At 41.7% G+C, this 13,725-nt stretch overlaps 2 protein-coding genes across 8 annotated transcripts in view; both read right to left on the bottom strand.

Annotated features, from left to right (window-relative positions):
* APBA1 (amyloid beta precursor protein binding family A member 1) overlaps positions 1 to 1,113 on the bottom strand; it is a 284,105-nt gene extending 282,992 nt beyond the window's left edge. For 5 of the 7 annotated variants that reach the window (XM_043976126.1, XM_043976131.1, XM_043976127.1 and 2 more), the window contains exon 1: positions 830 to 1,111. The gene's annotated coding sequence lies outside the window, so the exon portion shown is untranslated. Of the gene's footprint in view, positions 1 to 829 lie in introns of all 7 variants that reach the window. The other 2 variants (XM_043976132.1, XM_043976130.1) reach the window with 2 other exon arrangements.
* Positions 1 to 13,725, bottom strand: part of PTAR1 (protein prenyltransferase alpha subunit repeat containing 1) — a 99,934-nt gene that overhangs the window by 6,543 nt on the left and 79,666 nt on the right. The gene's annotated exons all lie outside the window — the stretch shown is intronic.

Genomic DNA, 13,725 nt, shown 5'->3' with positions numbered 1-13,725 from the left:
AGGGCGAAAATCTCCCATAACAATGTCCCACAGTCTGCCTGTTGTTAATGAGGCTGTTGACAGCAAGCCGGGTGCTAACAAGACCCCTGTGTCTGACCGTGCAGCTCACGCGAGGGCACTCGCGAAAACACACACACACACACACACACACACACACACACACACACACACATTCACACTGTCCTACAAACCTTACTGTGTTCTCCCCTTCCCCAAGTCCCTTCACCCAGCAAGTGCACACAGCACAAACCACGGTCTAAGTCGCTTTCCATCACTTTCTCCTGCATCTTCAGTTGAGAAGAGATCCTTCCAGGGGTTCTTGAAAATGTCATCCTACGATTGAGACCCTCCTCTCCCTCGCTCCATCTCCTCTCTCTCTCTCTCTCTCTCTCTCTCTCTCTCTCTCTCTCTCTCTCTCTCTCTCTCTCCACTCTGTGTCCTGCTACCGCAGGCCCTTCTGCTCCTGCAAAAGCCCTGATTTCTCAGCGTGAATCTCCCCAGAGACCCAGCTGTAGACTTACCCTTTAACCCCCCTTCCTGTTCCCCTGTCTCAAAACCGTATCTCACCACTGGACAACCAGTGTAAGGCATCCTCCTCTTTTCTTCATTTGGGGATTGGGGGTGGGGGGTGGGGAGACGGGACGCAAGGAATGCATTATGCTAATCAACACCACCAGCATCATTATTGTTGTTCAATAACCCCCACCCTCCTCTCTGGACCATCTATACTCCCCATCCCTTCCCGGGCTGCAGGAGAGGCATCCGTCCGAGCTTGGATCGTCATCCCTCCCCACCTACTCCCCACCTCCTTCCCTCTCTCCACCAGTACCTTGTAGCCTGACAGCTGGGGTCTGGCGGGGCCCACGTTAGCAGGCGGCGCTGGTGGAATGACAGGGTGGGCGACTAGCCTGGGCACGAGCCTTCCCTCCAGCTGCTGCTGCCTCCAGCTCCACCATCTTCGTCCCCCTCCTCGCCCTCCTCACCCTCCTCCTCCGCCTCTGGCTGGGGCCGCCCCTCGCTCTCCCCAGCAGCAGCACCAGCAGCCCAGCAGCAGCACCGGCAGCGCCTGTTCCTGCTCTCCTCTCCCGGATCCCCAGCCCCACCTCCCTTCTCTTTCCCCTCCCAGCTCCGCGTGACGTTGTACCGCGCGAGCCGGGGTTGGACTACGTGTGTTTGTGTGTGTGTGTGAGTGTGTGTATATGTGTGATGTGTGTCCGTGCGCGTGCGCACCCCTGCCTCTGTGTGTGCCACTTTACACACTGCGGGCGCACGCACCCTGGCGAAGGAGATGCCCGGGTCCCCAAGGCCAGAAGCCGGCAGCGACCCCTTCTCCTCCAGCCTCCCTCCAGGCAGAGGCAGCAGAAGCCCCGGACCCCTTCCTCTCTGGCGGTGGGCTGTGGGTGGGATATGTTGCCCGGGCATCCAGACCATCCCCGTCTCTATCTAGCGGCAGTCCAGGGAGAAGCGCCTGGTCTCAATCAGCCCCACAACATTGATAAGACCTGTTAGAGAAGCCTTCTGCTTTTAGCAAGCCATCAACCTTTATTTTTGCATAGTAACAAGAAGGTGCGGCCCCTCGGGCAGCCAGCAGCACTCTCTTACGCTGAAATGTAAGAAGCTGTTTTTGTACAGTTTTTCTTCTTCTTCACTACCTCTTCGCTTCCCCGCCCCCGCTCCTTCGGTACTGTTAGCATTTCCAGGACAGGCCACTCTTCTCATGAGAGAGGTTTTGCAGTTCCTACTGAAATACGTTGCAATAAAATATTTAAACGCTAGAGGGAGAGTCTTAATAATTGCTTATGCATGAAAGACTTGGCAAGCTTGCATCTCCTAAGGGGAAACTGCTCAGTCCCCAAAGGGGGGGGGGGGAACACACAACTCCAAAGACTCCCGAATCTAATGCTTGGAAATAATTTTCGTTGTTTTTCTGCCATTTTCTTCTTTTAGCTAATTAAAACTGCAAAAATGCATGTGGTTGTGTTTTAAAGAACTTGCATCAAACTAAAGAGGAAACAAATCAGCTGGGTTGTAATGGATAAATTGATGGATTTGGAGCCAGAAAGATCTGGGATCCATTAAGCCTCTCCTAACTGTGTTACCCGGGCAAGCTATTTAAACATCCTGAACCTCAGTTTTCTAATGTGTAAAAGGAGGATCTTGGATTTGATGGTATTCAAGGTGAGGAGGACGGTAGTATGTTACTTGCGTAAGGGCTCACAAACAACAAAATCTTAGAAAGCAGTATGGCAGAAATCTGGTTTAGACCAAAACCTCACACCACTTACCAAAAGTAGCTCCTAATGGACAAGTGACTTAAATAAGGTTGTTGTCCAAGAGGAACAAAATGACATTACTATGTTGGGGTCGAGGTACAGTGTGTCTGACTGTGACTGATCAGACTAATATGAGGCTCTTCTACAGGTCAGGCACAAATAGTTTATATGAACATTTGGAATAGAAATGGCTCTAAATCTGTGCATCTCAAGTTTCTTTTGAGCTACTGAAATTCTGCTTTGCTCATAGAGCACAGAGCCTTCTTTGATGTGGTCATGCCATTCTGGGAGGTTCTGTGCCAGTGTCTCACAATCAATTCCAGAGTCCTTCAGAGAGACCTTGAGAATGTCCTTGTGAGCGATTGACTTGTGATTTAAATCTAAGAAGGCACCATGATTAGAGTGCCGGACCTGGAGTCATGAAGACTCATCTTCCTGAGCTTAAATTCAGCCTCTGACACTTACTGGCTGTGTGACCCTTGAACAAGTCACTTAATCCTGTTTGCCTCAGTTTCCACATCTGTAAAATGAACTGGAGAAGGAAATTGCAAACCACTCTACTATCTACCAAGAAAACTCCAAATGGAGTCTAGATGAGTCAGACAGGACTGAACAACAGAATTACAAACAAATTAGAGGAATAAAAAAGAAATTTCCTTTTAGATCTAGGGATGGAAGAAGAGTTCATGACCAAACATGGGATAGAGAAAATCACACAAGATAAAATGGACAAGCTTGATTACATAAAATTAGAGTTTTGCATAAATAAAATGAAGGCAACTAAAATTACAGGGGGAACAGTAAACTAGGAAAAAAATCTTGGCAGCAATTTCTCTGATAAAGATCTCATTTCCAATATATAACTATTAACAGCATTCGTATTGTGCTTTAAAGATTTGCAAAGTCCTTTACAAATATTATCTCACTTTATCCTCACAATGACCCTGGGAATTAAGTGCTATTAATATCCCCATTTTACAGAGGAACCTGGGACATTCAGAAGTTAAAGTGATTTGTTCAGGGCAACACAGCCAAGAAATGCCTGAAGGTGGATTTGAACTCAGCTCTTCCTGATTCCAGTCCAGTGTCTATCCACTGTGCCCCTTAGGAATTAATTCAAATTTGCAAGAATGAGAGATATTACCCAATTGATAAATGTCAAAGGATATAAACAGGCAATTCTTAAAAAAACAAAACTAAAACAGCTAAGTTTTCAATAACCTCATGGACAAAAAAATGCTCCAAGTCAAAAATGATTAGAGAAATGCCTGTTAAAGGAATTCTCAGGTTCTACCTCACACCCAACAGATCGGCAAAGATGACAAAAAAAGTAAAATGACCAAATGCTGGAGAGGCTGTAGGAAAACAGGCATATTTGATTGATGTACTATTGGTGGAGCCATAAATTAGTACTGCTGAAAAGTAGTTTGGAACTATGCCCCATAAGTCTTTAATCTATGCACATCCTTTGATCTACTAGGCCTTTACCCAAAGAGATCAAATGAGGAGGGAAAAGACAAATAAATATAAACATTTATAACACTTTTTTTTGGAGTGGCAAAGAACTTGAAACTCAAGTGGGGAGTGGATGAACAAATTATGGTATATGAAAATAATGAAAGGGATAGGTTTAGAGAAAGCTGTGAAGACTTGGAAAAAAAGTAGTTTAGAGTAAAGTGAGCAGAACCAGGAGATAATTCACTCAGTAATGATAACATTATAAACACAAACAATTTTGAAAGACTTTAGATCTCTAATCAATGCAATGACCGGTCCAGAGGACTGACAATGATCTATGTATGCTACCTACTACTTGACAGATACGATAAGTTCAAGATGTAGAAGAAAACATACATTTTTAGACACTGCCAGAGTTTTGTTTTGCTTGATTATATATATTTCATATGTGTTTTGTTTTTCTTTCATTTTCTTCTCTTAAATTGGGGGGTTAAGGTAGGAGGGAGAAAAAATATTATTTGAAAAGCAAAAAAATTAAAAACAAGAAATTAAATATCTTTAATCTGAAAAAAAAGCAATGCAATAGGATGACGACTTACATGGTCCTTTAGAGAGTAGCCTCTGAGTCCCAGAAATGAGGCTAAGCCTAACTCCAAGGTACGGCAGATTTTTAAAATCCTATCTCAGACAGGAAATGTGTTCTTAGGACTTTAGAGTGTGAGGGGTCTTTTTAACAAGCAAAAACCTGAAGATGTTGGGCTTTAATAAAAACAATTCAAATTCTTATGGCAACTATATTAAAATTCTGATAATATGTAGTACTCAGATCCCTTCGATGTGTCAGCCATAATCAGGTTCATTTTTTCAAACCTATAAGCGCACAAGCCCCCACCAATGTTTCTTTTTGCTAGATCACACCAAATGACCATGAATTAAAAGCAAAGCTATCTCATGAAACAGAGGAGCCCAAGCCAGGTAATTGAAATAGTATTAAACATTCTCACAACCATTTCCAAATGACTTATGCTTCAGCATCTGTTCCATAGGGAGCGTTTACTTCCATTAACCACTCTGTGTCCCCAACATGTCAGTCATTCCCATAAAGCTGCTAAGGTACTGCTGATATTATAACTAGAGAGTACTGAACTTTTCTGCACAAGAAATAGGACGATCAGGCAGCTAGGTGGCACAGTGGATAGAGCACTGGCCCTGGATTCAGGAGTACCTGAGTTCAAAATCCGGCCTCAGACCCTTGACACTTACTATCTGTGTGACTTTGGGCAAGTCACTTAACCCCAATTGCCTCACCAAAAAAAAAAAAAAGAAAGAAAAGAGAAGAAAAGAAAAGAAATAGGATGATCAATGACATGTCGCGAAGGCCTTAAGACTATTACTTCTCAGCAATGGAACCAAATGGGATGCAAGAGCTCGGGATATAGCTGCCATTTTCTTCTCATCTCTATTCAGCTATCCACCCTCCCTCTCCCCCTCCCTTTTCCTCCACTTTCTGAAATCCAAGGACTCTTCCTTCAGGAAACTTCCTTCCTGGGTCTTTACAAATGGGTTATGTCATTTTTTTTGGTCCTTGAATCACCTGCACCTAGCTGAATACCTTGTACAAAATGGGCATTTAATGCATGAATATTGTATTAGTTGAAAAGTAGATACAACTATTCAGGTATAGAATATATTCTTCTTTTTATCAAAGAAGTGAGTGTGCATGAATTTTGATGCAATTGAGGAACTTTATTTCCCATTATTTCAGATTCTCAAATGAACTAGCTGCTTTCTAACTGAAGTCTTGCCCTTAAAACTCACTGTCATGAGACTAAAGGCAGTTAGAAGGATGAAGCACTGAACTTGGTGAAAGGAAGACTTGAGTTCAAATCCTGATTCAGGCACTTGCTAGCTGTGTGACCTTGAGCAAGTCACTTAACTTCTGTCTCAGTTTTCTCATCTGTAAAATGGGAATAATAGCTCTATTCTCCCAAAACTGTCCTGATGATCAAATAAGATATATGTAAAGAGTTGTGAAAACCTTCTCTCTCTCTGTTTCTCTCACTGTTTTCTCTCTCTCTTCCTCTGTCTCTCTCTCTCTATACACACACACACACACACACACACACACACACACACACACACACGTTTGCACATGCATTGCTGCTTAAATATTGCAGTATAAAGGAAAGAATGCCGAATTTGGAATCAGATGACTTGAGGCTGAATCCTAGATTTGGAATTTACCACATAAATAATTCTAGGGAAGTTATTCATCTGTTTGGGCTCTGAGAGATAAAGGTGTTGGTCTAGATCAAGGCTTATTAAGCTTTTTCCACTCATGATCTTTTTTTACCTGAGAAATTTTTGTGTAACTATGGGTACATAGGTATATAAAATAGGTATACATAACCTTTTTTGGGGGGGAGCACAGCAATGAGGGTTAAGTGACTTGCCCAGGGTCACACAGCTAGTAAATGTCAAGTGTCTGAGGCCAGATTTGAACTCAGGTCCTCCTGAATCCAGGGCTGGTGCTTTATCCACTGTGCCACCTAGCTGCCCTCCTACATAACCTTTTACTGTTGCCAAATTTTTTGTGACCCCCAAATTTAGTTACTCGACCCCATATGGGGTTGCAACCCAGTTTAAGAAACCTTGGCCTAGAAGAGCTGGCGGTTTTTCTGGGGTGGAGGCAAGATGGCAGAGGAAAGGCAGTAAACTCTCAGAGTTCATGACATGAACCCTCCAAAAGACCTCGAAATAATGCCATAGGACAACTCCTGGAGCAGCAGAACCCACAAAAGAATGGGCTGAGATCATTTTCCAGTCGAAATGGCTTAGAAGGTCAGCAGGAGGGGACTGCTGTGCCAGGGCACGAATGAAGCCCAGCCCCATGAACACACTGACACAGATCTAGTCCCACGCAGGCTGAGCCAGGGAAAGAGACCCCCAGAGCCTCTGAATCAGCTGCAGTGCCGGCGTCTTCTGGAATTAGGCTCATGGTCTGGTGAGAGGGCTGAGAGGTTGGCAAGGGGGAGATTACAAGGGTCTCTGCTGGCACAGAGACAGAACTTGGGTTTTTCAACCCTGCTGGGAACCAGGAAGTAGGCTTGAGTAGCAGTGGCCCAACTGGGGAAGAGGAGCAGGCTCCTTGGAGCTAACCACCACAGCACACAAAGTTTTACTCTCTGGTTAATTAGCAAGTTGGCCTGGGGATATCTACAGACCAGGGAACAGGCCAGGAGAACCTGCCCCTCCTTAAATCATACCACCTAGGACCCCCTAAAGCTTGGTACAGTGCAGCCTGGAAATAGTGCCCCACTTTAAGGAGTTAAAGTCAAGTAAAAGACAGGCAAGATGAGCAGATGGAGAAAGGTGAGGACCATAGAAAGTTTCTTTAGTGACAAGGAAGATCAAGGTGTACCCCTCAGAAGAGGATAGAAATGTCAGGGCTCCTACATCCAAAGCTTCCAAGAAAAATATTAATTGGTCTCAGGCCACAGAGGTGCTCAAAAGGGACTTTGAAAGTAAAGCAAGAGAGGTAAAGGAAAAGATGGAAAGAGAAATGAAAGTGATGCAGGAGGGTCATGAAAAAAGTCAACAACTTGAAAAGCCAAATTGGCCAAATGGAAAAGGAGAAACAAAAACTCTCTGAAGAAAATCATTGCTTAAAAATTAGGATTGAGCAAATGGAAGCTAATGACTTTATGAAAAATCAAAACACAATAAAACAAATGAATAAAAAAAATAGAGGGCAATGTGAAATATCTCCTTGGATAAACTGCTGACCTGGAAAATAGATCCAGGAGAGATAATTTGAAAATTATTGGAATACCTGAAAACCATGATCAAGCAAAGAGCTTAGACATCATCTTCTAGGAAATTTTCAGGGAAAATTGCCCTGATATTTTAGAAGCAGAAGGTAAAATAGAAATTGAAGGAATCCACTGATCACCTCCTGAAAGAGATCCCAAAATGAAAACTCCCAGGAACACTATAGCTAAATTCCAGAACTCCCAGGTCAAGGAGAAAATACTGCAAGCAGCCAAAAAGAAACAATTGAAGTACTGTGGAGCCACAGTAAGGATAGCATAAGATCTAGCAGCTTCTACATTAAAGGATTGGAGGGCATAGAATATGAAATTCCAGAAGGCAAAGGAATTGGGATTATAACAGAGAATCACCTATTCAGAAAAACTGATTAAAATCTTTCAGGGGAAAAAATGGGACTTCATAGAAAAAGAGGACATTCAAATATTCATGATGAAAAGACCTGAATTGAATAGAAAATTTGACTTTCAAATATAAGACCCTAGAGAAGCATAAAAAAGGAAACAGGAAAAAGAAATTAAGAGGGATGTTAAAAGGTCAAACTCTTTACATTCCTACATGGGAAGATGATACATCTAACTTATAAGAACTTTCTCAGTATTAAGGCAGATGATAGAAATAAATTAAGAGAGAGGGCACATGTGGGAGCTAATTATGAAGGAATGATATCTGTAAGGTATTTATTTTTTGTTTATCTTTTTTTGTGGGGTGGTTCTAGTTGGGTGACATGGCTGGGGTTGAGCAGAGGGTGAGTGTCTTGTGTCTGAGGCTGGATTTGGTCTTTGGTCCTCCTGGGTCCAGGGTGGGTGCTTTGTCTACTGTGTCATCTAGTTGTCCCATGATGACATCTTTAGGGTAAAATTGAGGAGAGGACTGCACTGCGGGAGGGGAAGGGTAGAAGTAGAATCGGGTGAAATCTCACATGAAAGAAACAGGAAAGGGCTTATGAAATAGGGGGAGAAATGGGGGAGGAGCAGGGCAGTAAATGAACCTTTCACTCATCAGAATAGGATCGGAGACCTTAATTTCATCAGAGTTGGCTTAAGGAGAGATTAACATACACACTCAAATGGGTGGAGTAATCTATCTAAGATGGGCAGTGAATGACCCTTACATTCATCAGAATTGGCTCAAAGACCTTAATTTCATCACAGTTGGCTCAAGGAGGGAATAACATACATACTCAATTGGGTGGAGTAATGTATCTAACCCTGCAGGAAAGGGGGTGGGAGGGGATAAGGAGGGAGGGGTAAAAGAAGGAAAGGCAGAATTGGGGAGAGGGCAGTCAGAAGCGAATCCCTTTTGAGGAAGGATAGGGTGAAAGATGATAGATAATAGAGTAAATATCATGGGGAAGGGAATAGGATGGAGGGAAATAGTTAACAATAGTAACTATGAAAAAGAGAAAAGGGAAAAAATTGTACAAAAATATTTATAGCAACTCTTTGTGGTGGCTAAGAATTGGAAATCAAAGGAATGTCCATCAGTTGGGGAATGATTGAACAAACTGTGGTATATGATTGTACTGGAATATTATCGTGTTATAAGAAGCAGGATGATTTCAGAAAAACTTAGAAAGACTCAGAGCAGAACCAAGCGAACATTGTACACAATGACTGCATTATAGCTCTATGAGCAATTGTGAATGACTTAACTACTCTTAGCAATACAATGATCCAAGACAATCCCAAGGGACTAATGATGAAGCATACTATCCACCTCCACAGAAAGAAATGATATTGATTGAACACAGATTGAAGCATGCTATATAGTGTTTTCTCTTTTTTTTTACTTGAGTGTGAAATGACTAATAATGTAATGTTTTACATAATTTCACATCTATAACCTATACTGATTGCTTGCAACCTTGAGGGGGGGGGAGTGGAGGAAGGAAGGGAATGAGAGAGGGATAGAATTTGGAACTCAAAACTTTAAATGCTAAAATATATCTGAGTTACAATGGTAAAAAAAAAAAAAGAAACCTTGGCCTAGATGATCTCTAAGGTCTTTTCTATCTCTGCTGGCATGGAGACAGAACCTTGGGTTCTAGTATTAAAGTCATATGTCTGATGATTTTAAGCAAAGTAGCATTTCTGATTCAGTTACACCATGTACGGCATTGGGTAGCTTCATATTAAGGAGCCTAAACTTTCAGTGTGATTATGGTTTTAGGTTCAGAATCTTCATTAAGTCCTTTTAGAATCTTTTTTCTCCTTTCATTTAGCAACTTTAGCTGTAGGTATGATTTTTAAGAGATACTGTTTTTATAATGGGCAGTAAATTTTCTTCTTCCAGATTTCAATTTTGCTAACACATAGTTTGCCTTCTCACCCATAAGTCTTTTTGTTTATATGTCAAAGGATCTGAAATAAAAATATGCTATGTAAGCTGCTTAATGTGGTTGTTCTAAACTTTAGTACAGCATCTTTTCAGTGCTACATCCCTTTACCTCTGTGTACTTCCAGGTTGTCGAGCTTCCTCTGCCCATGGGCCCCATGATAGGCTTCTTCGTTTCCCTTCCCTGGGAACAGGTCCAATCATCCAATCAATTTTTCTAACCTCTTTATCTAGTTTCTCTGTGCTCTTCTGCCCTAAGACTCCCATAAACATGTTTTGTGTTTAGAGACCTGTTTGTTGTTATATTCTGTGGTATTTGGTGCTCTGTTCATACCATATCTCCCTTTGTACAATATCTTAGATACATCCTTATGCTTCAATATGATTTCTGCCACTGGTAAAGACTTTCCCAGTCTATCAACAAAAATTTATTAAGTTCCTACTATACAGTACACATTTTGCTAGGTACTGGGAATAAAAAGACAAATAAATGTCTTTGGGACCCTGAAATGCATCCAGTGGCAACAGAGATATTACTTAATAAAAACCACAGAATAGAATGCAAGTGAATGAACAGGAATTCAGTTCAGGAATACATTTCTTTTATTTTCTTTATTTTGCAGGGCAATGGGGTTTAAGTGACTTGCCCAGGGTCACACAGCTAGTAAGTGTCAAGTGTCTGAGGCCGCATTTGAACTCAGGTACACCTGAATCCAAGGCCGGTGCTTTATCCACCGCGCCACCTAGCCGCCCCGAATACATTTCTTTTCACTAAGTTTCACAAGAGTTTTCTGTCTCTGTGAATCCTTTGTGATTAGCAGACTGGTTCTTTTAATATAAATGAACATAAGGTGAGCAAGGAAAATATCCCCCCCCCTTCTGTGGCTTATTTGTAGAGGGATAATTATCTTGGGGAAGATTTTAGAGGGTAGTAATGCCTTGTTGTTGAAAGGCAGAACAAAACAGGGTTCCTGTCCTCACTGGTGGTTCTGAAGAGGTAATAGCACAGTTTGCCTCTTTTTACATCCAACCACTCTTTTGACAGTGCCTCCCAGAGACATCTAGCTTAGCCCTATGAAGCACTTGGAGTAGGCCCCCAATAGGGTTGCTGATTGGTACCCCCTAGAATAGCTAAGGCTGATTACTGCTGTTTAGGTGCCTATCCTTTTCTGAGGGAAAGATTAAAGGTGGATGAAATTGCAGATCTCATGGTCCAAAAACTCAGATACTGCTAATAATAATGATAATAACAGCTAGCATTTAAATAGCACTTTAAGATTTTCAGTGTTTTACGTGTTACCACATTTGGCAAATGAAAATATTAATTTTTATAATAAATTATAATAATAAGTGACATGTGTAGTACTTTAACGTTTGCACAGTGCTTTGTACACATTATCTCACTGGATCCTTATAACAAACCTGTGAGGTCAGTGCTACTATTATCCCCATTTTACTGATTAAGAAACAAAGACTTAGGGAGGTTGGTGACTTGTCTGGACCAAATAACTAGTATATGAGATAGTTATAGCTCTAGATAATTAAGTTTCCAGAGTGAAGTCAATCATTGGAAAATGGCATTTTGAGACTCAATTCAAACACTGTTAAGTGTTAGCAAAGACATACATGTGTGTTGGGAAGAGCAAGCCACCACTGACAATTTGATTGCTATCACCTTACTACCCCAGCCCAGTTGATGTCATTCCATAAAGGAAAGGGCAAACAATAGAGATGATCAAATATTAACATTTTAAACCAAGTGCTAAGGCATGTCTCTGTCTTATCACCCCTTGATAAAGTGTGAAGTTTTCCATCACAAAATTGGAGAACTGCTTGCCACTGGCTGGAGAGAGATTGTCCCATCCCTGGTGTCCTGTAAAAAATTATGTTGCCAACTCCAGGGAGAGAGTCAGATCATAATTCTGCATAGCTAAACAATGGACTCAGAAGACTCCGTCTACAACCAATACCTGATTCAATGAGATAGGATGATTCCAGAAGTTGGAAGGAAAGCACTCAAGGTCTTTGACTTTCCCTGTCAAAAAGAAAACTGATTCAAAAAGACATGAGTCAAACTAGACTAAAAAAGAATCCAGGAGGGGAAAAAAAACCAAACCCAATTTTTCCTCTTTTGTTTTGTTCCTCAAAGAACTTATCCCTCACTGCCCATCCCTCACCTCTTTGTTGACTTCAGCTATGAGAGTATCTCCTAAGTTAGGTCAGTTTTGCCACAGATGACTGAGCTCTGAAGGCACATTTGAATTTCTGCATTCATTTCAGCACAGCGAAATGGAATAGGCCGTGTTCATGAGAACTGCAGCAACTGAGACGGAACCAAGAAATCTGTTTCTTGAGAAACCTTTTGAGAGCTGACAGATTTTGAGTCACTCTAAATAAGGCCTGTTAGGTTAAAGAATAAGATGTTTAGGGATTCAGAAAAGCTCTCTTCTGCCTTCTTCTTCCTCCACCTTTTCCCTCCCCCCCCCCCCAGCAGTGGGGAATTACTTTCATCCTCACATTCTCTTCTTCACACCTATCAAAAAATCTGAAGTGCAACTCAATTGGAAATAGTCTCAATGAATTGTGTAGCATAAACCTGAAACCTGAGGCCCAGTGAAATGTTCTTGCCAAGAAGGTAGATAAGTGTGTAATTTTAGCATGCTACTCATCAGAAACTGAACACCACAGTCTAATTCCATCTCCATAGAACAAAGAGTAATCCCAGAGGTCTCTATATAATCAGTGTGTTTGGGGGAGTGGGGGGGATGACAAGAGTTAAGAGATTTGGGCCTTCAGAGCTACTTGATTAATACTGAGTTGTAACTTAATGAAAAAGCTAAAACCATTTAGAGGAGTAGTAGGTGAGATGCTAGCATTGGCTCATGGGGCATAAACAGCTTAGTCAGGCATTGCCTGCCCTGCTATAGTATGTACCAGTCTACACAGAGCAGAAGGCTCTTGAAGGATGCTGGTCAAGCATTTCAATGCATCATGAAAGGTAACACTTTGGGATTTGAGGTCTTTGTGATTTATAGAATCTGCCCTTGGAAGTGTGCATTCAGCTGTGTGGACTTCTTTCCAGGGATTGGCTATGCTTAGAAACACTCACTTCATTGATTCTGACTGTATATCCTACATCGTGTGATGATACTTCATTAACAAAGTAAAACACTGCTCTTTTTCCCCTCTTGTTCTCCCTATAAAAGGGCAGAGTGTGTTCAGTGAAAGACAAAATTATCTACAAGCAGCTAACTTGCTTTGAGTCTATCTTAGGAAGATACTTAATGACTCCATTTTCTCTCACTTTCCCCCTTACGGATCCAGTCGCATTTTCGGCCTTATTTAATAGAGGAAGTTCACATTTTGAATTTAAATCAAGTGTTAATTCCACATATGGGATTCTGAAGTCATGCATAGAGCTTTATGGCAGTGTAACAGCCTAGAATGATCAGGGGAGCCTAGGTATAAATGCACTCAGTTTATTCTACTTATCAAGAAACAAAGATGGAGCAGTGTTTAGTGGACCACTAGTGTCAAACTCAAAAAGAAACAGAGGCCACTAAACCAAACATAAAAATCCCAGCAGGCTGTGTATTGACTTATGCATGTTTGTATATTACTTTTTTAATAACACATCAGCGCATTAAAATCAGAGAGGAACTAGATTTTAATCTGGTTTGGACCACAGGAGTGGTCCATAGGATGTGTGTTTGACGCTTCTGTAGTAGACCATACACACTGTGATTAATGGCATGTTACTGAACCATCCACTAGTTTTCTTTGGTTATCTAAGCATGAGACCAGAGACTGGTGAGTCATCTTGGAAGAA

This window comes from Dromiciops gliroides, chromosome 1, assembly GCF_019393635.1.
Source record: "Dromiciops gliroides isolate mDroGli1 chromosome 1, mDroGli1.pri, whole genome shotgun sequence".
Classification (NCBI taxonomy): domain Eukaryota; kingdom Metazoa; phylum Chordata; class Mammalia; order Microbiotheria; family Microbiotheriidae; genus Dromiciops; species Dromiciops gliroides.
The sequence above is the reverse complement of the archived record's forward strand: the minus strand, read 5'-3'. Positions and strand labels throughout refer to the sequence as shown.